The sequence below is a fragment of the Peromyscus californicus genome, unplaced genomic scaffold (assembly GCF_007827085.1).
Source record: "Peromyscus californicus insignis strain IS unplaced genomic scaffold, ASM782708v3 Scaffold_16__1_contigs__length_79575227, whole genome shotgun sequence".
Lineage (NCBI taxonomy): Eukaryota > Metazoa > Chordata > Mammalia > Rodentia > Cricetidae > Peromyscus > Peromyscus californicus.
Window position 1 is genome coordinate 33917942 of NW_026294458.1, and position 21727 is coordinate 33939668.

General features: G+C 42.5%; 1 protein-coding gene across 9 annotated transcripts in view; it reads right to left on the reverse strand.

Moving 5' to 3' along the window:
• Positions 1-21252, reverse strand: part of Bbx (BBX high mobility group box domain containing) — a 247743-nt gene extending 226491 nt beyond the window's left edge. For 3 of the 9 annotated variants that reach the window (XM_052740847.1, XM_052740857.1, XM_052740850.1), the window contains exons 1-2: positions 20910-21252; positions 17323-17394 (exon numbers count right to left, since the gene is read on the reverse strand). The gene's annotated coding sequence lies outside the window, so the exon portion shown is untranslated. Of the gene's footprint in view, positions 1-17322; positions 17452-19649; positions 19669-20377; positions 20466-20909 lie in introns of those variants that run through there. The other 6 variants (XM_052740848.1, XM_052740849.1, XM_052740860.1 and 3 more) reach the window with 6 other exon arrangements.
• Between the last annotated feature and the right edge of the window lie 475 nt (positions 21253-21727).

A 21727-nucleotide genomic window follows, 5' to 3' on the forward strand; every position in this document is an offset into this window, starting at 1 on the left:
CCTGGGATACATGAAACCCTGTTTTTAAAACAAATTTTTTTTTTCTAAGCAGGGCTAAAGATATAGTTCAGTCAGTAAAGTAACTGCAGTGTAAGCATAAAGACCCCAGTATCTCTATCTTTTAAAAAGTTAAAACAGACCACCACAGCAGCTTGCTCTACAGTCCTTGCAGAGACACCGGCATCCCTTGAGCTGAGTGGCAGGCCAGTCTAGCAGAATCAGTGAGACCCTGTCTCAAAACTACAGTGGAAGTACATGGAGGAAGGAAGACAGCCACAGTCAACTTCTGGTTTTCATGTACTTGTTTTGCACATACCACCACCCCATACACACATACACACACACACACACACACACACACACACACACCCCCAAAAAAACCGAATGGTTCTAAAATTCTACTGTAATCAATCTGTGACTATTCTACAGTAATTATAACATCTCTTTCCTCTTGAGGGATTTAGAGACAGAGCCTAACAAATACAACCTCTGCATTATATAAAACGCTAATGAAAAAGAAAAAAATTAAATTAAATATTAGTGAAATAACTGATCATGAAATAACTTATATAGAAAAGTCTTTTTTTTTTTATAGTTGGCAGAGCTATACTAGATCCTCTAATTGGTTATGAAGCCTTTCCTAAAAGTCACAAACTAATTATATGTGTGTGTGTGTGTGTGTGTGTGTGTGTGTGTGTGTGTGTGTGTGTGTTTTAAATCATTTCACCATTTGTCTCCACTTCTTTGAAAGCACTAGTTGACATCAAATTATGAAGTGGATGTATTCTAGAAATAAGAGTCATTCAAATATCTATATGTCAAGTCACAGTTTCCAATTAATTTTCATTATAATTTCAGAAATGTTTCCCAAGAGAAAACAATAACCCTGTAACTACACTGCGAATCTCACATACAAATACCAAGCATATGACACACATCTGTAAATTGCTATTTGAATCCCAAGTTCAAGGCAAACCTGCTCAAAATAGCAAGAATTCATTTTTTTAAAAAGGAAGCGGGGGGTAGAGGCTTTAATTCCAGCACTCAGAAGGCAGAGGCAGGTAGATCTCTGACTTTCAGGACATCTAGGGCTACACAGAGAAACCCTGTCTCAAGAAAAAAAAGAAAAGAAAGAAAGAAAAAAGGAAGGAAGGAAGGAAGGAAGGAAGGAAGGAAGGAAGGAAGGAAGGAAGTAAAAAAGACAGAGGGAGGGAAAGGAAGGAAGGAGAGAGAGAGAGAGAGAGAGAGAGAAGAAAAGAAGGGAGGGAGGGGGAGCATGAGGTGAACCTAACATACACATACTCAAAGCTCAGTTTTTGTCAGTGTACAGTCCTTTTATTTCCCATGAGATGCTCTAAAAAATGTTGTCAGTGGACAGTTTTCACCTTACCTTAAACACTTACTTAAAAGTACGAATACATCTAAGCACATCAGAAATTTAGGATTCATTTCATCGATATTTTGCAGGCCTTATGACATAAACAACTACAGCTTATTTTCTTAAACCACTGCTATTCTAGGTGACAGTAATCTAAACAAGGTGAAAATAGGAGGGGAAAAAAATCTTAGCTCACAGAGACAAACTCTGCCTTGCACAGAGGCAGCTTTCTAAAAGAATGGCTAGAGTATGTAAATTTTGCCCTCAGGGGAGCCAGCACGAACTCCGTCATCTGGGTCAAGCCACTAATTTTAAGCATGCATCTTTGTCTGTAAAATGGGAATAATATCCTACTAGCTTACCTCACAGACAATTCTTAAGTACAAATAAGACCATGTCAATTAAATCACAATACAGATTCTAAGTTACAAGAGTAAGATTTACCACCATGCAGTAGTAGTAACGGTTACAGCCTTGCAATAAAGATATAATAACTTAATGACTAACAAGATAAGAACAAAGCTGTCTTAACTATTACTTGGAGATCACCCCAAAGATGCAAGAGGATCTCAGAGAAGAAATTAAACTTGCATTCATTTGTAGATGGCTTGCACAGACCAGGCTGTCTTTGAAAGACAATAAATAGGGAACTTCCTACATTTGCTACAAGGCATTAGAAAAGCAAATTAGAATTCTGCAGTTTTTATTTCATGTGCAGATGTGAAACTGCTTTAAATAAACATGTACCTGTCTTGATGGGTATGGCAGAGGCAAAGGACTGCATTCATGTGGCTAGTTTTTAAAAGGAGAAAGCTAATGGGCCAGCTTCTCCGAGAGAGAATGTCTGTTCTCCCCAACTCTGGCATCAGTCAATAAAACAAAAGGCAATTTTAAACTGTCACTCCAAGGGTAGGAAGTTCCATTAAGTCAGCACCTAGAACGTGATGGGCGCTCAAAAAACACTCTAAGTGGGTATGTAGAACTAGGCTGATGGTACAGGTGAGAACAGAATCTAGCTAGAGATTTCTACCACCTTAAAAAAAAAAAAAAAAGTCTGAATAATTCCAAAGCAGTAGAGAAAATGTAAAATACCTTTCTAAAATCTGTTTGCAAATAAATTCAGTCCTACTTGTGATAGTGTAAGGTTGGGATGACACATGACATACCCAGTTTTAGTACTGGGGAAGAAGAAATAGGATCAGAGCAGTTTAGGTCGCCAAAGCACTTCTGTGTGGGCAGCACTGCCAGTACAACATTCATTTACAGGCCTCTGATCCGCTCCTATAGGCCAGAAGCTCCTATACCCAATGCGCAGTATAAAACAATCCAATTCAACAGAAATCAATCAGACACCTACTAACCACATCCTAAAACACATACCACACAGGGTTCAAAGATGAGTAAAAGCAGCTCTCACTGTCTAAGATGGCCTCGACTTCACCGTTAAGATCTGGGGTCTCCAAAGCCATTCCCTGGAGACAGCTTAGCTAACTCTCTAACCCCTACTGCCTGATTGTTCCCCCTACCTCCACAGAACCTGTCTCCATACATTGTCCTGAAACTTCCCATAGCACCCATCAGTCTGTGGGCTCTGCCAGACACCTTAGGCTAAGCTAGTCTCCACACCCCTATGCTGGAAGCTAAGTCCCTGTGTGGCAGGCACTTTTAGGCACACAAAAAACAGCCATGGAAAGCAGTCCCCATTCTTACTAGATTCCTCAGACACGAGCTAGACTCTGTTCTTACCCTTACAAGCATCCTGATTTGCATATCCATTTAATAGGATTCTGGTAACCCTGCCATGCTCTATATGTTAAGGGAAACAACACTGAACAAGGCAGAGCCCCTGATCCTCACACGACTTAAAATTGGTGTGGCACTGCCTAGTTTTGATAAGCAGTTTCCAGAGTGGGGTTCTTGAACCCCAAAATATAAACAAGACAGTCTATTTGGAATGAGAGGAAAACATAAGAATTTTTTAATGACCTTTGTAACTTCCTAATCTTTTACTTTGTTGTACAATAACCTGTTACATGCAATTTATAAGTAAATATAAAGACATCAAAGACACATCCTCAAATTCTTTTACTGACAAGAACATCGTTTTAAACCTGGAGGCCAGAGGCTTGGATGAGCATACATTTAGGGTGAGATATTTGGCCCAAGGAGGATTAACCTAGGTTCTCCAGTGGTCCATTTTCTCTCATTTAGATTGAACAAGAACAAGCATTTTGAGGAGATGGTTAGAGATGATGATACGAGCAAAGTTGAAGCTCAAGTCAACCCTAATTTCTGTTTTTAATCATGTTCTGTCACCCTATATCCACCAGCCCTATAACCCATGGATGTTATGAGCCCTTAACTTTCTATTTTAGAGTGGGTATGTGTTATTACTGCATTAGAAATACCCTAAGACCACAGCCACCGTCTTTTTTGTTCTGCAAACATTACTAGTCTTCTTCATTAATTTCAGTTGGCACAAAAATAATGAGTTTCATTATGACATTTTCACACATATGCATTGTTGTGCCTTGCTCATATTCACACCTCCACTACCCCTCCATCCTCTCTCTCACTGGCCCCTTCTTCCCTACAAACTGTCTCCCTTTTGCTTTCATGTATATATAAAAATATGTAGATAAATCTAGACTCCATGAAAGTATGATTTCATCTCCCATCCCATGACCTCCTCCTCTTCATCACACCTCTGTCCTCCCTTAGTTTGCTGCTTCTCTCATAGTCTTCTTCTACTTTTATGTCATGTGTGAGAAGAAACATGACATTCATGTGAATCTAAATTCTCTGAACCTGATGATCTTCAATCCTATTTTCCTGAAGGAAAGAAACAAACAAACCTACACTGTGTATACATACATACCACATCCTTTATTCATCCATCTGTTGACTGGTATCCAAGCTGATTCCACATCAACTATTGTAAACAGCACAGTACTAAATAATAAACATGGAACTCTGTGGATTCTTGTGACTTACAGATTTCTTCAGGGGCCACCCAGAGTGAGACAGCAAGATCCATACAGTGGTTCCATTCTTAGTTTTTTGAGGAACCTCCATACTGATTTCCATAATAACTGTACCAGATTACAGCTCTATTAGTATAAGGGGTTCCTCTTCCCACGTCCTCACCGGCATTTGCTGTCTTCTCTTTTCTTCACAATAAGCCATTCTGACTCAGGTGAGACAAATCTCAATGAAGTTTAATGTGCACTTCCCTGATGACTGACAAAGGATGCTGAATAATTTTCAAATATATATCGGCCATTTCTGTTTCTTCTGTCCAAAACTGTTCAATTCATTTAACAGTTAATATGGGTTTTGATGTTATATTTTGGAGCTCTTTAGAGAGTCAAATGTATAGCTGGCAAAGATTGCTTTCCCTGCTGTCTCTCCACTTTATGACTGCTCGCTGTGTAGAAGTTCCCCTCATGCAAGCACATTTGTCAACTATTGGGATCATTTGGAGACCTTTTTAGAAGGTCTTCCCTGCCTTTAAGTGTCTGCTAGTGTTTTCCTCTGGCAGTTGCAGAGTTTCTGTATTAAGTTCAGTCTTTGATCCACCTTGAATTAATTTTATACAGGGTGAAAAATACAAATCTAATTTTATTCTTCTGTATGTGGCTATCCAAACTTCCCAGTACCAGTTGTTGAAGAGGCTGTCTTTTCTTCAATGTCTGTTTTTTACATCGTTGTCAAAAATTAAGGGGGAGGGGGTTGTAGAAATGGCTCAGCAATTAAAAGCAACTGCTGTGCAATCATGAGGGGCAGTTTGGATCATAGATCCAATGCAATAAGTCAGTAGTCCTTTGCATGTCTGTAACCCCAGCATCAAGGGAGGTGGAAACAAGGGAGGGGCTGGCTGACTTCTAGCCTAGCCTAGAAAATGAAAGTCCCAGGCTCAGAGAGACACCTAGATGCAAAGAAATAGGCAGAGAGAGAAAGAAGGATATAAGACGCCTTCTTCCAGTCTCTGCACATGGGCAGGCATATACTCACAAAAGCACAGACATACACACATTAAGTAAATAAATAAAGCTTTTTAATTGGCTGGCTACAGCTGTGTAGGTTCATTTTGTGGTTCTTTATTTGATTTCAATGGTTGATGTATCTTTTTAAACTGCTTTTGTTATTATACCTGTGTATAATATAATCATTATTATCTGTAGTATAATTTGCAATCATGTACTATGACACCTGTAGCAAAATAATGCTGTACTTATGCAGTTCCCCAATATATACTTTAGGGAACACTGATTACATTGAGATTTGGCAATAAAACTTCAATCTGTAAAAACCAGTAGCCACTGTTAAGTGAGTATCAATTAGAAATAAATATGAGGTGTCCTGAAATTATACCATCAAACTGAGTCAAAACTTTTAGAAAACCTTTTAATTAATGAAGAAAAAATACACATTTTTCCTAATTCCTAAGATCTGCATATTGGGCTCAAAGGCTACCTACTGCATTTTGAAGTCTATATATCAGGAATGATACAGAGGATCACATTTAAGGAAATTAAAAAGAAAGCAAGTGATTCAGGACAACAGTTTTACACGATACGCTCATCACTACTCATGTGAGTGCGTCCTCAGAGGCACTGCTCTGGGTAAAAAACAGAGTGATCAAGGCCTTTCAAATTAGAGAAAATGTACAATTTGCATTATTTACACAGAGATTATAGGTAGAAAACCATTAGCATAAAACAAAACCCAGGCTTTTACAGCACCAAATCAGATCAGAACATGTGTCTACATATGAGACTTGTAAAGACATTCATTATTCCCATGAGGATTGGGAAATAATGAGATTTAATGCTTGCTCTACAATGAAACCAAATGGTTCCAAAACAAGAATGGAAAAAAGACTTAGATTATTAATGGCTGTGTTTCTGTCCTCTTTGCTACTCTGATGAAAACATTACAGTAATTATCCATGATGTGACTTTATAAAGAACCATTTTCCCAGATTAGCTTCTTCCTTATGATACCATTTCTGAATACATTTGTTACAAAAGCATCCTGAGTTGACAACTGAGAACACTGCGTACAGTATTTTAGAAACAAAGTTTTACTCTACACTGGGCTGACAGTCAGAAGTCACCAGCCGAGAAAGGGCCACAGATGAAACTAGGTGAAAATATACAAAAGCCACGATGATAAAATCAGACCCTATTCATTATAAGCAAACGAAAATAAGCACCAAACTGGAGCATCCACCAGTCCCCCAGCTTCCTAAATAAGAAATTAGAAATCTAAGTACAGGTTGAAAACATCCTGGGAGACCTGAAAACTACTTGACAAAGGAACTAGGCACACTTACTATTATCTCTCATGGGCTTCTATAGAATCCATGCTAATACTTGTACTAGAAATATTATTAAGGTATTTCTAATTAGTATAATTTAGGTAAGTAAAAGTATTAGTGACTGTCGTACGTATTTACACTGGCACGTCTTTGGGCCCTTTTACATCTAATTCAAATGTACTATTCTATCTATATTCGTGCTTTTAACATTGGTGCATATGGAATCCTCTCTAGGATATCACAAAAACACTCTGTTCAATCACGGTATCATTACAGACAATGACATTAATAGCAATAGCTATAAAGCAAACTTTTAAAAACTTGACTGAAATACAACTCTGAATTAAGTGTTACCAAAAGTTAGTAGTCTTACAAATCTATCAAAAGGATGTACTGATGTTCAAATAAACTTAAAATTGACATTACAAATTTGATTTTTTTTTTTTATTGAGACTGATTGGGGGGGTTGTTTTTTGGGGTTTGGTTTGGTTTTTGAGAAAGGGTCTTACTATTTAGCCCTGATTGGCTTGGAAATCATTATGTAGACCTGGAATTTGCCACCATTCTCCAGAATCTCTGTCTTACAAATGCTGGGATTACAGACATACGCCACCACCAACTATCAACTTAATTTTTAAAAACAGACCTTGGTAATCAGACAAATTAGTTTTATAATTAATGACAATTAGGACAAAGACAAGGAAGAAGGTCTCCCACCCAAATTTCAGGGATCAACACCTATGCTAGAATTAACCTGTTTTTTTACTGGTATTTACTTAGTACTATTTTACACCCCAACTATTAGAACAATTAGTACATATTAATGTATATGACTGATAATTATATCTTCTGGCTACATGTTTGCTTTGAGGACAAGAATTATTTTATATTTATTTTTAGATCTCCAAAGTCTAGGTCAAGTATCAGCACACAGTGGGCACTTGATCCAGACATGTGGAATTAAACTGACAAGAGTTTGACTAGTTAAAATTCATCAGCACTTGATCAAACTTCTTTATTTGGAAAATATTGTTATTTGAGTATAACTTAAGATATCAAGTTGAAAGAAGTGTGTCAATTATCATAAATTAAAGTAATTCGAGTTACAACCTACTTGAATGAGAACAGTATGAAAGCAGTGAGGGGTGGGAGGAGGAAACAATCCACAAAAGGCCAGCACCTGTGGTACAGCACTATCTAACCAATGCAAGAAAAGCAATATTCTAATAAGATGACTACCCACAAATGCTACTTTACCAAACTGTGGTATTTACAAGTTTCATGAATAAGGGAAAGGAGGCCCATTCTAAGAAACAAACTTACAATCCTTTATGATTGAACTACGCTCAGCGCTGAATTTTTAGACTTAAAAAACATTTGAGGGGTTAGGGATTTAGCTCAGTGGCAGAGCACTTGCCTAGAAAGCACACAGGCCTAGGGTTCGGTCCTCAGCTCCAAGGGCTGTGGGGGGAGGGGGGAGACAAAATAACAAAAAAGACACCCCCGTTCAAAAACAAAAAACACAAGGTAACTGGCACATACAACCTAGCTGTGTGGTGGTGTCACACGCCTTTAATTCCAGCATTCAACTTTAATCCCAGCACTCAGAGGTAGGCGGATCTCTGAAATTCAGGACAGCTGGGGCTACACAGAGAAATCCTGGGGGGTGAGGGATTGTTGAGCAGCAGGAGAGATGCAGTTCCCAGCACCCACTTGGCAGCTCCAGTCCGGTAACTCCAGTTCCTGTAACTCCAGTTCTAGGGGATCTGACACCCCCTTCTGGCCTCCACAGGCACTGCATGAATGCATGTGGTACACAAACACATTCAGGCAAAACACTCATACACACAAAGATAAATCTTAAAAAAAAAAATCTGATTTCATATGAATATAGATCTTAGTAACAAACCATGTTACTTTCTATTTTTAAACACAAATATTCTCCTATGCAAACTTTTATTTTATGGAATATATTGTACTTAGCACAATAGAAATAGAAACAGGTTTCTTAGGTAAAATAAAGGGAAAACACATTATCTCCTCAACCCACTTTTAAAAACTGATGAATTTGGAACTTCTGACTATCTCTATACATTTGATCATGTTTGATCAATGGGCACTCAGATATGAATGCTGTGAACTAAAATACACTCACTAATTTTTCCACTAATATTAACTTTTCTTTCAAAGTAAATGTCAGAAAACCACCTCACAATACTCCCTATATTGTACTGTCAATTCCTCTGATAAAATATATTCACTGATTGGGTATTAAAAAATCCCAGAATATAAACATCACAGACTATTCAGTCAATAAAAGTCAACTGCTCATAAAAGAAGCAATGATTCCTACTGACGAGTGAGAGGAATTAATAAATATTAAAAGGAATAATGGCTATGGGAACTTCCATACTAGACAAATGAACAGAAAAGAAAGCTGACTGGTTTGTAAACTAAGTTTGGAGCTGGTTTTGCCTTTCACAATGATCTCAAGCATTAGGCCTCAAGTCAGAGACCTCACATAAATCCTTTAAAAGTGATAAGGAAAAGAGACCCATCATTTCAGAATGAAGACTTCTCTTTTCAGAGAAAGAAAATCTGGGTACTTCTTTGTGGAAATTTTTTCCAAACCTTTTCATGTCTAGCTTCTTGGAATGTGGCCCTAATGGCAGGTAAATATAGAATAAGCCCCAGGAGACCACAGCAGTGCACACTAGCAGTCTACACCTGGCAAAATCCCTCACTAGCTGTGTGACCTCAGACAAATTACTTATCCTGAGACTCGGTTTCTTTATCATTAAAACGGACACTTCTCATCCAAAAGTTTTTATGGAAAGTAAACTAGTAAAAGGAGGCCTCTCAGTCCCAAGTTAGCTTTCTCTCCTCCTCCCAGTGTAAAGGACGATTTGGGAAACAGTTCTACAAAACACAGGCAGGTTTACAATGAGTACTAATCAAACTATACACAGTCATCCTATCACCTTCGAAAATAAGAACAGGGAATTTAGTTCAATCTACTTCATCAAAACAACAGGTGTCTTCATTTCACAGAACCCTGTTAACAGCTTCTCACAACACTATCCCAGTTGACACTCACATGTAGGAACAGTTTACATTCTCAAACTCACTTACCAACAATTTTATCATACGAGCAGCACTAAATACTAAAAGGACTCGAAACCTACACACTTTTAAAAATCAAATGAAAGTTTAAAAAATTAAATTTACCTCCATATTCTCATTTTAAAATGTTGGCAGGCCATATTACTGAGTGCAGGCTCAGAGGGATATTGGGAGAGGGAGGAAGGGTAAGAAGGAGAGAGGGGAAGAAGAGATGAAGGAAGTGGCCGAAGATAAACGGAAGGCAGGGGAAAGACAAAGAGAAGGAAGAAAGAAAAATAGAAATTTAAGATTGCCACAACTCAGAAGATGGTCCAAGTCTGAGGGCTACACACAGATTTCTTTCTTTCTCATTTTGTTTTGGGCACCACTACACTCCATTTGTAATTAATCAGCGAACTACACTTAAGTACGTTTTCAAAGACACACCAAAAACAATAAAATAAAAAAGCCAGGCATGGTCGTGCAGGCCCATAATCCCAGCTTTTGGGCAGGTGGAAGCAGGATTATGAGTTCAAGACCAGCCTGGACTATAAAACAAGAACTCGTCTTTAAAAAAAAAGAAAAGGCCAGGAGGGGGGGGAGGTGACAACTCAGAATGTATTACTACAATAATCAACATCACTAATAAAACCCCCGAGTCCTTAATCTTCAGCTTTCTTACATCAAGAAGTACAGTCATATCAATGATGAAAGCACTATCAAAACAACAGTTCTTTAGCATAACAGTTTCAGTGTCTATCAATGACAACTGATTGAAAATTTTAGCATAATGATAAACCAGACAAGGTGTTACTTTATTCTTAGAATGCTATATACTGTCATATATCATCTTCATGGCAAGCTTTTCATTTGCCCACGGTGGTTTTATAAGAATTTAAAAGTAAAAGGCATAATCTTACCATTTCCTAATTACAAAAAAGGAATCCAGAATCTCTATAAAGCAACCCCAAAATATTCTTATCTAAGAACAGAATGAATTTTTAGAAAACACTCTATGTTTTCGTTTTTGGTTTTTGGGGTTTTGTTTTTGTTTTCAAATCCAGGTTTCACTGTGTAGCCCTGGCTGTCTGTCCTAGAACTCTTTGTGGACCAGACTGGCCTCGAACTCACAGATCCACCTGTCTCTGCATCCCAAGTGCTGGGATTAAAGGCTTGCATCACTACCCACCGCCCGGTTTTGTTTTGTTTTGTTTTAATTTCTTTGATGGGAAGAAACACATGTAAGCGACAATAACTGTTTCGTGAAACCTCTAGTAACATTGTGAAGGTTGCCTGCATTGTTTTCACATTCTAAGAAATGACTTAGCGGTTCGAAAACTTTTAGAGATCTGTGTTTGTTTAATAAAACTAAAAACTACAACAAAATGGAAAATATGAAAACTCATCGAAATGTGAGCTAACCAGTCTGTGCATGTAAGCCTTCCTAGTCCAGGAGCCCTTCACTCCGCTCAACTGAGTGTACAGACATTAAAGACAATACTTGGGCTTCCCCGGGATCATACCCCTGTGCCTTACACCCTTACATGTAGAACCACAGGGTTTCCACAGACACAGCCTAAGCAGTTACAAGCTTACAGTGAAGTCAAAATGACCAGACGGCTGATCACAAATTAAAGTCAGCAAAAAGATGTTCTTTGAGGTTGAACAGGTAGGTAGGTGGGACTAGCCAATAATTCACTCTATGAACTAAGTTCATTCAACAGATCACCTCTCCTTATTTAAAGCCCATACCTCTCTATACAAATCAAGATTCAGATTCTTAGGGTTTTCGCGGGTTTTAATACAGTAAAACGCTGAAAGCACATATATAAAATTCCTAGCTAGATTACAATAGAGCAAACAATAAACATATATTGCTTTATCTAAAGTTAAACGTGCGGTTTAAGTGGGCTTGAAAATAATTTAAACAACCCCTGTAACACTCAGACTAAAGTTTTTGGGGGAAAAAAAACTTTAATTTTTCAATAATGTGAATCTATATCCAAGATACGTGAAAGTATAAAGGCATTTTCAAGATACACAAATCTTATCAATGTATTGGGGATTTAAAAATGTGACAAATTAGAATTCATAAAGTGGGAAGGAGTTCCTGGCAATGTTAATCCTAAAACTTAGGAAATACAAAAGTTACTTATTTTAATTCACTCACATAAATTAAGTGACAGTTGAGAGTATCTAAAAATGAATGTCTAGGTGCAAAGCAATGTATAAACTGAAACAACACCACTGAGAACCCTAACGTCTATACTTTCTTCGCACTAGAGCTCACGTTGTTTTCCCCAGCATTTGGTTTTTACACTAAAATTTCCAGGGATTTGGTTCACGCACGTCCCATCCACCCTCTTAACTTACCCTTCCTTTTTATGTTCTCCTGTGTAACTTATTAAACACTAGAATTCATCTTGACAAAGGGCAAATTTCAATGGCGTACGAAGAATGCCCTGAATAATTAGTTAGACTAAAGTACCACAGTTTATAAACAATTTTACACGTGTGTTCACGAGGAAACTTAAGATTTTTATTATATCATTCTTATTTATACTCTGATACACCTTCTTGATAAGGAAAGGAATGGTTTTTAATCACACAGATGTCCTCTATAAAAACCCACAGTGTGGCTTGGATATAGTTTCAGGGCAGAGAACTAGGTGTGAGGCCCTGAAAAATATTACCTGTGTCTCACTAAATCACTAAGGGAAATCATGATGCCCATATGAGAACATCAGTTATGTGTCTTAACGGAAGTTAAGGAACACATGATCTTAAGACAGTAGTTCTCAACCTTCCTAATACTGTGAACCCTTTAATACAGTTCCTCATATGGTGGTGACCCCAACCATAAAAATTATTGCATTGCTACTTCATAACTGTAATTTTGCTACTGTTATGAATTGGATATTCGATATGCCACCTCCAAAAGGGTCACAACCCACAAATTGAGAACCACTGAATTCTAAGCCATTCCAGCCTTCATAAAAGTTATCAGGAAAAAAAATGCTCAATGCTCTTAGCTAACCACCATGATATATGAAGAGTCATTTTCTTGTCCACTTGTCCTATGCTATGTCTTTTTTTGGGGGTGGGGGAGGTGGAGGGTGGACTAAAGCCAGAGCTTTGAACACATAGCTCTCCACCACACAGCTATATCCCAAACAACAGGCTCTGACTTTTTAAGGACGTTAGCCTTTTCCCAGATCCAAAAAACACTATGGCACGCCTTAGTTTTTTCATTTTCCTGGCTATTATTATTATTATTATTATTATTATTTCCTTCCTTAATTACTTATCCAATAAAACATAGACACAATATATACTGAGTGCTGATTACAGCTAAGAACCATTACATACGCTATTATCTTGTGTATTGTATAGTAATTACATTCTGCACATACAATAAAAGAAGTTTTAAAACTGAGAGGTGACATGCTCCAAGTCCCTCAACCAGTCTGCAATAAAGACAGCAGAGTAGAACCTAAGGCTCTTTGTGTGCAAAGCCTCTGTCCCTTGTCCTGTCCACGCTAATACAGGGATATTTACAGAGACAAGGGCTCTGTCACTATAGCACTGAGCACAATGAAAATACAGCCTAAATCTGGGGAAGCTGAACCAGACCTCAGTAGTCAACAATTTCAGAGGTGTGACCCTGCTCTTTAGCCATCAGTCTGTTATGCCAGAGTTTGCCAAAGGACTTCCCACCTGCTTCAAAAACCACCTACTGTACTGGTTAAAATCTAAGTTTCTGGGCCTCACCAGATCAGAATATCTAGGAACGGTGCCTCCGTTTTTAGCACGCACTCAAGATTGGTATTTTCAAACAGTAAATTGTAAAATCAGTTCAGGCGAGCATATTCGGTGCTTTTGTTTAATAAAATAGCTTAGAACAAATGCAATTTATAAAGATTCTATAGATACAGAGGGTACCATACATTGTCTCAAGAGACCTGCTTAGTTCTCAGATGCTATTTGGGAAGTAAGATTCTACTGCACACAACTCAGTCAAATACGTTTAAGAAATACAGCTGTTTTAATTCCCCCCCCCCCCCCCCCGCTTTTTTTTTTTTTTGAGGCAGGGTTTCTCTGTGTAGCCTTGGCTGTCCTGGAACTCACTTTGTAGACTAGGGTGGCCTCGAACTCACAGAGCTCCTCTTGCCTCTGCCTCATGATTAAAGGCGTGCTCCACCACTGCCCAGTTTGTATTAACTATTTTTATCTTCTTTTCTCCTTTTAAATAAGTAATTTCAATATTCCTTTTACAAAAAAAATATAACCTGTCATTTTTAGGATCTTAGTTATTCCATTCTGAGAGTTTCTGTTATACCCCTGGAGTCTTTCTGAGGTCTGTGTTTAACTACTCATAAAATTATTTAGCCAACATTTTGCAGTATTTTGAGGCTTCTTTAATTACTGTCCCTTTCTTTTTATCCAACTTCCTCACTTTTATGTAGAGTTATTTCACTTACCTAGACCCTTGAACTGATGGGTATAATTTAACTATGTATTCTTAGGGAGAAGTCAAACATTCCACGGAATTTAATCTGTTAAGTATTTCATTCCCTCATTTTTCTCATCTTCTATTTATATTTTTAGATAGAATTCCTTACTGGCTTGCCTTCCTAAGCATGCTCTTGTTTAACTGGCATTTGTTTCAATAACCATCATATATTTTTTTTTCTTTGAAAGGGAAAAAATGACAAGGATCCCCATTAACATATGGGAATTTTCTGGGTAAATCTGGACAGCTTTATGATCATTGCACCTGGCATTCCAAGGAATGATAACCTTTGAAATGTTAAAATGTTAAAAGGACTATGCATCCTGCGTGAAACCGAACTCAAACTTTCCTCAGTTATAACTGAAAAATATGGAAACAGCCGATGCAAAGCACAAGAGAGATACCATACCAGTCAAGCCAATTTTAAAAGCTGCCCTTGGTGGTCAAGCTGTTAAAAACTGAGTGGACGCCAAAGTACAAGTTCAAAAAAAGTATCTTTTTCTTGAGTTAAGTACCTGTTTAACACTTAACTCCCTGATATTCCTCACTGCTGAAGATGCAGTACATCAAAATCAATCATCTAAATTAATTTGCGTACCACCACTGGAAACATAGTCAGCACTTTAGGAAGACACTAGGAAGAAACTTGGGCATTACTTAGAGTACAACAAAAACAGGCACATCTGTTGTGACACTTTCCGAAAAGTTTTTTTCTTTTTCTTTCTTCTTTTTTTTTTTAATACAGTAGTGCCAGGAATCCTTCATTACTACAAATTAAGATTTCTAACATAAAACTGATATTCACAGCAAGATTCACTTGAAGATGTGGACCTTGCTGTTACCTATGCCCTTTATGAAGTACAGAAAACATACACTTCAAGTATGCTAGCTAATGAATAATAATTGGAAATTGTTTGATTTTACTGAAAGTGTGTTTTTATTAGTTTAGCTGCCAAACAACACATTATTTTCAGGCTCATTGTCCCTTCTATATTAAAAAACAAAGCTACCTCATTAACTCATAACTCTAACACTTTTTGTAATCAGATGCAAAGATCAAGATGGGTTTATTAAGCCTCAAAATTGTAAAGCTTTTAAGATACCTAAGTTTATAATGGAAGATTTCCTCAAACCACCCCAGAACTCCAAAGATATAGCACCATGAAACAACATAGATAAGCCATCCCTTTAATAACTGGCATCTTATATGAAATGCAAATTAGGGCTTCAGCTTCAAAATTTAATAAAGAGATGCAGAATTAGAGAAGTTTGCAAATTCTTGATGGTGCAGAAGCAAAAACCTCTTTAAATTCTTACTCTGATAAGTAAAGCCTCATATCCAGTAAATACATTGTGGATGCAAACAACTGGTAATTCCTGGCATGGAAACTTTTTAAAGATCTTTTGGCAAGTTTTACACTGTCACAGTAACTCTACTGACTTCAAAGACAGTTCTTTAAAACACTGTTTTAATGGAGTCGTTTGCTATCTCAAAGAAATGCAAGAGCTGGTCAGATTGCTTTTATTCTGGTATTGATTCTCATATTAAGTTTCTGAATTGGTCAAATACATTTCCAGAGGGAAAAGTAACATTAAATGTTCGCCTTCGCCACGGCACACACAATGTAGCTTTGTGTGTAAATAGGATGTTCTTTAGAAAACAGTAATGTATTCTGAATCTATTGCCATATAGGGAAAAGGAAATACTTTTTTTAAAAAAAAATCGGCAATACTAAAATCTACATATTGTGGTACATTCTAAATTCACCTTACAAAATAATCGAATTACAACCACCCCAGTTGGTCCACTATATATGTGACATTATGAGATCTCTGACTGAAGGAAATACTTAACTAGTGTACTATTTATATTACTTAAAAATACTCACAAAATTTAGATTACCTACCCCCCAAACAGATTACCTACAACCCCCAGGAATGTCCAAGTATATCTGTTACTGGCTATGGATTACCACAAAGGCCTGATCTTCAAACTTAATCCCTTTTAACACTAACAATAATTAATATATACAACCAGCCGATCAGGAAACATGAAAGGCATCTCAAGTTTTATTTCATGGAAGACTGAATCTAACCCATTTTCATTCACAAAGCACAATTTCCAAATTCACCATGGTATGATCATAAACTTATAAAATTCAGTACAGCTAGTTTTCTTAGACCCATCAGCAACTCTAAATACCTTTACTGTGGATGGGCAGAAGTTGCTAATTAGTTTTCTGTGGTTTCCGGACACCGTGTTACTCTTAAATGCTGTGCAAATACTGTTTTCACTACACTGTTATCTCTCACAAACTTTTCAGACACTTACTACCCCAGATATAGTTTGCAGAAGTTTGGAGATTTGGGAGGCGTATATCTGGAAATGGCACTAAACAATAAATCTCAGGGTAGATGTGTGTTTTATGCACAGGACTAGTAAAATGCTAACTTCTCCAATTACCTAAACTTTTATGGAAATTAGAATCAATGTTGAATCAAGCTTATGCATTAAATAAACTTACTATACTACCTAAACACAACCTTCTTCAACCCAAAAGTAATGGTTTCATGTACCACAGAAGATGAGAATCTGGGGAAAAGTGAGCACATTACGTAATTAGAGAAGTCCTCTTTATGGCGCTTCCTTGGGTTTTTAATAAGTTCATTCATACATTACAAGCTTTCTACATTACTGTCTGACAAATTTACTAGGCCTCCAACTCTGTGTAAAACTTCATTACCAACTAAAATGTCTATTTGATAATTAGTTCTTAAGTGACACTTGGCAGATAAACAAACACATTTAAACTATCTTGAACTGTTAATAGCCTACAGCTAAACTGTAAAGACTAGAAATCCCGAGTTTGGCTGTGAGAAACTCAATGAGACAAGCTTCCTGGGGTGGGGAGGGGAGCATTACAACCCCAATAAGCGTCCAAGAGTGACCCTTCTGTCACTACCAACAGCTACCCATTTCCCTCTCTCAAGAGTGCGCATACTTACCCGAGAAGGTAAATGGGAGGTACACAGGAAGGAAGATGAACTGCAGCAATGCCTTTGTCGTATGATAGTGACCTATAAGTAGCAAATAAAGGCACATCATCAGGATGGGAAGGCTTTACAAGAGTATAGTGCTACGTGGAAGGACACAAAACCCAGGAGTCCAGCTCCACGACAACCCCTTGCCTGTCTCCACCCTCCTCCCTGAAGGAGCTGCAAGGGCAGAAAGGGAAGGCATCTTTGCTTATTCAAAGCGGGTGGGGGCAGCCCACCTGGCATTCCAAGGTCTCCCCCAGAACCCTGCTTCCTACTCCCTGCCTGTACAAAGCAGAAAGTTGATCCGTTCTGAACAGCAAAGCCCACATCACGATCATTCATCAACTTGCACAAGTGATCACCACCCGCTGGGCAAATACACCAGTAACCAAATCATAAAGATCGATAGGCACTCCTCCGTGCCTCGCTGTGCCCAGGAACCAGCCAGCCTGAGAAGCCACGGCAGCAGCGAGCGGGTCCAGGTATCACAGCCCTCAGACCTGCAGACCTGGGCGGCCACAGCCAGCTCCCAACAGCCTGGCTGGGTCACACTCCCGAGACTGGAGATCGGAGTCGACCTGGGGAAACACATTCTCCAGAGCCCACGACAGCAAGCGCAGGCCACCAGGTCGGCGAGGTCGGGGTGGGGGAAGCTAGGAAACGCCGAGGGAGAAAGGGAGGGAGGGATCCCACCCAGGCTTTGTTGCTGGTCACCCTCAAGTTTGCATCTTAGTACAAAATGTCGATCTTAAAGGCTGACAAGACAGAGGTAGAGGGAGAAAGAGAAAGGCAATAGAGTCCATCTTGCTTTGGGGAAGAGGGGGGGAAGGAAAAAAATGAAGTGCAAATCCCACACTCCGGGCGTAAAAGTCTGCTAAACACCTTTCCACAACGCAGGAGCAACGAGTGGGGTGTCCCTGTGCCCGTGCCCGCTCGAACTGGCGGCGGTCTGGGCAAAAAAAAAAAAAACCGCCTCCCTCGCCTCCTCTTCCTCCTCCTTCCCCTCCTCCTTCTCCCGTTCCTCCTCCTCCCGATCCTCCTCCTCCCGATCCTCCTCCTCCTCCTCCTCCCGCGGGCCCCGGCGAAGATCCCGCCGCCGCTGCCTCTGCCGCCCCCCAGGGAGGCACCGCCGCCGCCGCCGCCCGGCCCCGCGCTGCCATTCCAGGCTTGGACCGGCGCGGCGTGGCGCGCGCGTGGGGCCGGGCGCCGGGGTGGCCGCGCCGAGATGTCCGCTCCGGGGACCCCCCGCGCCCCCTGGCCGCAGGCTGACTACAAAAGTCGCGCGAGCAGAGGTGGCGGCGGCGGCGGCGCGCAGGAGAGAGAGGGAGAGAGAGAGGAGAGAGGAGAGAGAGGACGCGCGTGGGGAACCCACGCCGCGAGTGGGCAGCCCCCCCCTCCCCAGGGATGGCCGAGAGCGCCCCTCCCCGTGCAGGGAAAGTACCCCAGTCCCCGCCAGCCAGCCCCAGGAACGGCAGCCCGGCGTCCACGGCCGGTAGACGAGAACTGGACGTGTCATTAGGAGGACAGGCAATGGTTTCGAAGCCCCAGGCCAATGACCATTAGCCGAGGCAGAGCTAGCTCCGTCCCCATCCCCCACCACCTCCACCCACCTCCCCCCCCGCCTCGCATCCCCCCCCCCAACCTCCCACCCCACCTCACGAAACTTTTCAACAAGATCCACCTGGGCTCATCTGTCCTCAGACAGTTAAAATATTGACTAGACCCCCTACACCCGGGGAAGGAAGGGCAATGCACGCTTTATTTTCCTTTCTACAGAAAGGAAAGCAAAAAATAGCTTGTCTCTGTGTCTCTCCCTCTCCCCCCCCCCCCGCCCTCCCCTCTGTCGTACATGTTGTGTCTTCGCTTTTTGCATCGTTTCGTTTTACCTTCCTCATTTAGCAGAAATGATCGCGGGTATTTTCACACACAAACGTGTTCCAGATTCCTGGATTCAGGGTCCTGGTAAATTACAGGACTCGGGTTCGGTCTCAGTTACGGTTAAGTTTCACGCGATCTCCTCCCCCTCCCTCCAGCCCCCCCCCAAAAAAAAAATAAATAAATAAAAATAACAGTAATAATCCGAATACATTTCTGAGGGCGAGGTGGAGGAGGAAAAGCAGCCTCCCGTCTTGATTTCTGTAATTTCCTCGCGACCCGGATCGCAGCAAATGAACAGTGGACCACGAGCGTGGCTCCCGAGGCTTGGGGAGCTCTGGCCAGAGGCATCGACCCCATCCCCGGATAAAGGATCTGCAAGTTTTCTGTCATCGCGACCATGCCGTGCCACAACTTACCTTCAGAAGCAGTCTTTAAACAGCCAAGGCCTTCCTCCTCCTCCTCCTCCTCCTCCCCTCCACCGCCACCACCCCCAGCCTCGCTCTCTCCACCTTAAACTTATTGACACAACATAATCCCACATTCAAGCAAAATCCTGACACAGCCTCCCTCCTCCTCTCCCCCCTCCTCTTCTCCCTCTCTCTCTCTCTCTCTTCCCTCCCGTTTCTCTCTCTCTCTCTCTCTCTCTCTCTCTCTCTCTCTCTCTCTCTCTCTCTCCCCCCCCCTCCCTCCCTCTCCCCCTCCCCTCCCTCTCTCCCTCTCTCTCCCTCGCCTCCTTCGCCCTCTTCCCCTCTCCCCTGTTCTTCCTCCAGGCTACTCTGGCACTAGAACAGCACTTTCTCCACTCGCCGCGCATGGGGCTTGGGGGTGGGAGGGTGAGGGGGGACGACGACACCGATCTCGGGGCCGGAACACCCCAATCCTAACTCTCCAGATGAACGAGCAGCACCGGGGGCTGCTGTTCCCCGGTCACCGACACACACACACACCCGACACACACCACAAACACGTAGCCCCGACCCCACCGAGGGCAGCCTGCCCGTACCTTCCCTCCCCTGCCCCGGGTTCCCCCACCGGCCCCAAGGCCCCACCTTCCCCCAACAACCCCCCCCCCCCCCCCCCCCGCCGCCGCCACTCCGCACCGCGTCCCCGGCCGCCGAGCCCTGCCCGGGGCTCCTCCACGTACTTTCGCCTCCTTGAAGTTTGGGGCTCCCCGGGCGGCCACGAGCCAGCCCCCGCCGGCCCGCCGTCCGTCCGTCCGTCCGTCCGTCCCCCCCGGCCGGCGTGAGGGACCGCTCCGGCGTGTTGTTGTTTTCCTCAGGCGCCTCAAGCCCCCGCGCCCCGGCTCCGTGCCCCCCTCAGGCGGCGCTGCCCCGGGCGCCCGAGAGGTGCTCGCCTGCAAACGCAGCCTGGCACCGGCTGGCCTACTCCTCCCCAGCCCGGCCCCCAGCTCGCGCTCGCCGGGGCAGCGCCGCGCGCCCCCTCCGGGCCCGGGTCCTCCCCCCCCCCCCACCCACCCACACTCCGGTCCCCAGCCAGCGCGGGGAGCGGGGGGAGACCGCCGCGACCCTCGGGCCCGACCTCTCGCCACCCAAAGTTTTGGCTGAGTAGGGGGGGAAAGTGGCCCGCGAGGCGCCGGCCGGTGGCGGCGGCTCCGGGCTCCGGGCTCCGGGCTCCGGACGCGCGGGCTCCCCTCGCCTTCCTCAAGTCCACCCTACCGGCTGCTGCTGCTGCCGCTGCTGCCGCTGCCGCTGCCGCTGCTGCCGCCGCTCGCTCCAGCCGCCGAGTCCTCCTCGGGCTGCAGCCCCGGCGGCTCGCAAGTGAGTAGGCAAACAGAAAGTGCGGGAGAGAGAGCGCCCGCGGAGGCTGCGGATGGCGGGCGCCTGCCTCGCGGGCTCGCCGCGGCGCGAGGGCGTGTGTGCGTGTGTGTGTGCGTGTGTGTGTGTGTGGTGTGTGTGTGTGCGTGTGGCTCGCCCTCGGCGGCCAGTCAGGGGCTCTCTATGGGAAAGTGGAGAGAGGAGCTCGCGGAGCCGCGCTGCCTCCGCTCCACACTGTACGCTGCTCCACATACAGTACATGCAACCCGGAGAGACTGAAAACACTCATTTTATATAAGGCAGCCTGCCATTGGCCCGCGCCCTGACGGACGGACGGCGCAGCCAAACAGGAGGCGCGTTACACCCAAACACACGCACACATACACACATTTCGCAGAGACACACAAAGATCATCGCATTTTCTATTTTCTCATGTTCGGGACCTGTAGACAGTGGGCGAGGACAGGTAGAGAGGCCCAGCGGAGTGAGGGTCGGGGGTGGGAAAGCCCTCTCCGTACCAACTTGCCAGGCTTGAAACTGGTGTCCTTTTGACTTGGGAGGGTTATGATAATAAACTACAACTCCACTGGATATGGAAGTGAGGGGGGGTGGGTTTGATCGCTGCCTTGTGGTGCCCCATGGAAAGAGGCGAGCATTGTGTTATGATTTTACATCCCGGCCTGCTAACAAGTGGCCGAGAAACGCTTTTATCGGCTTGG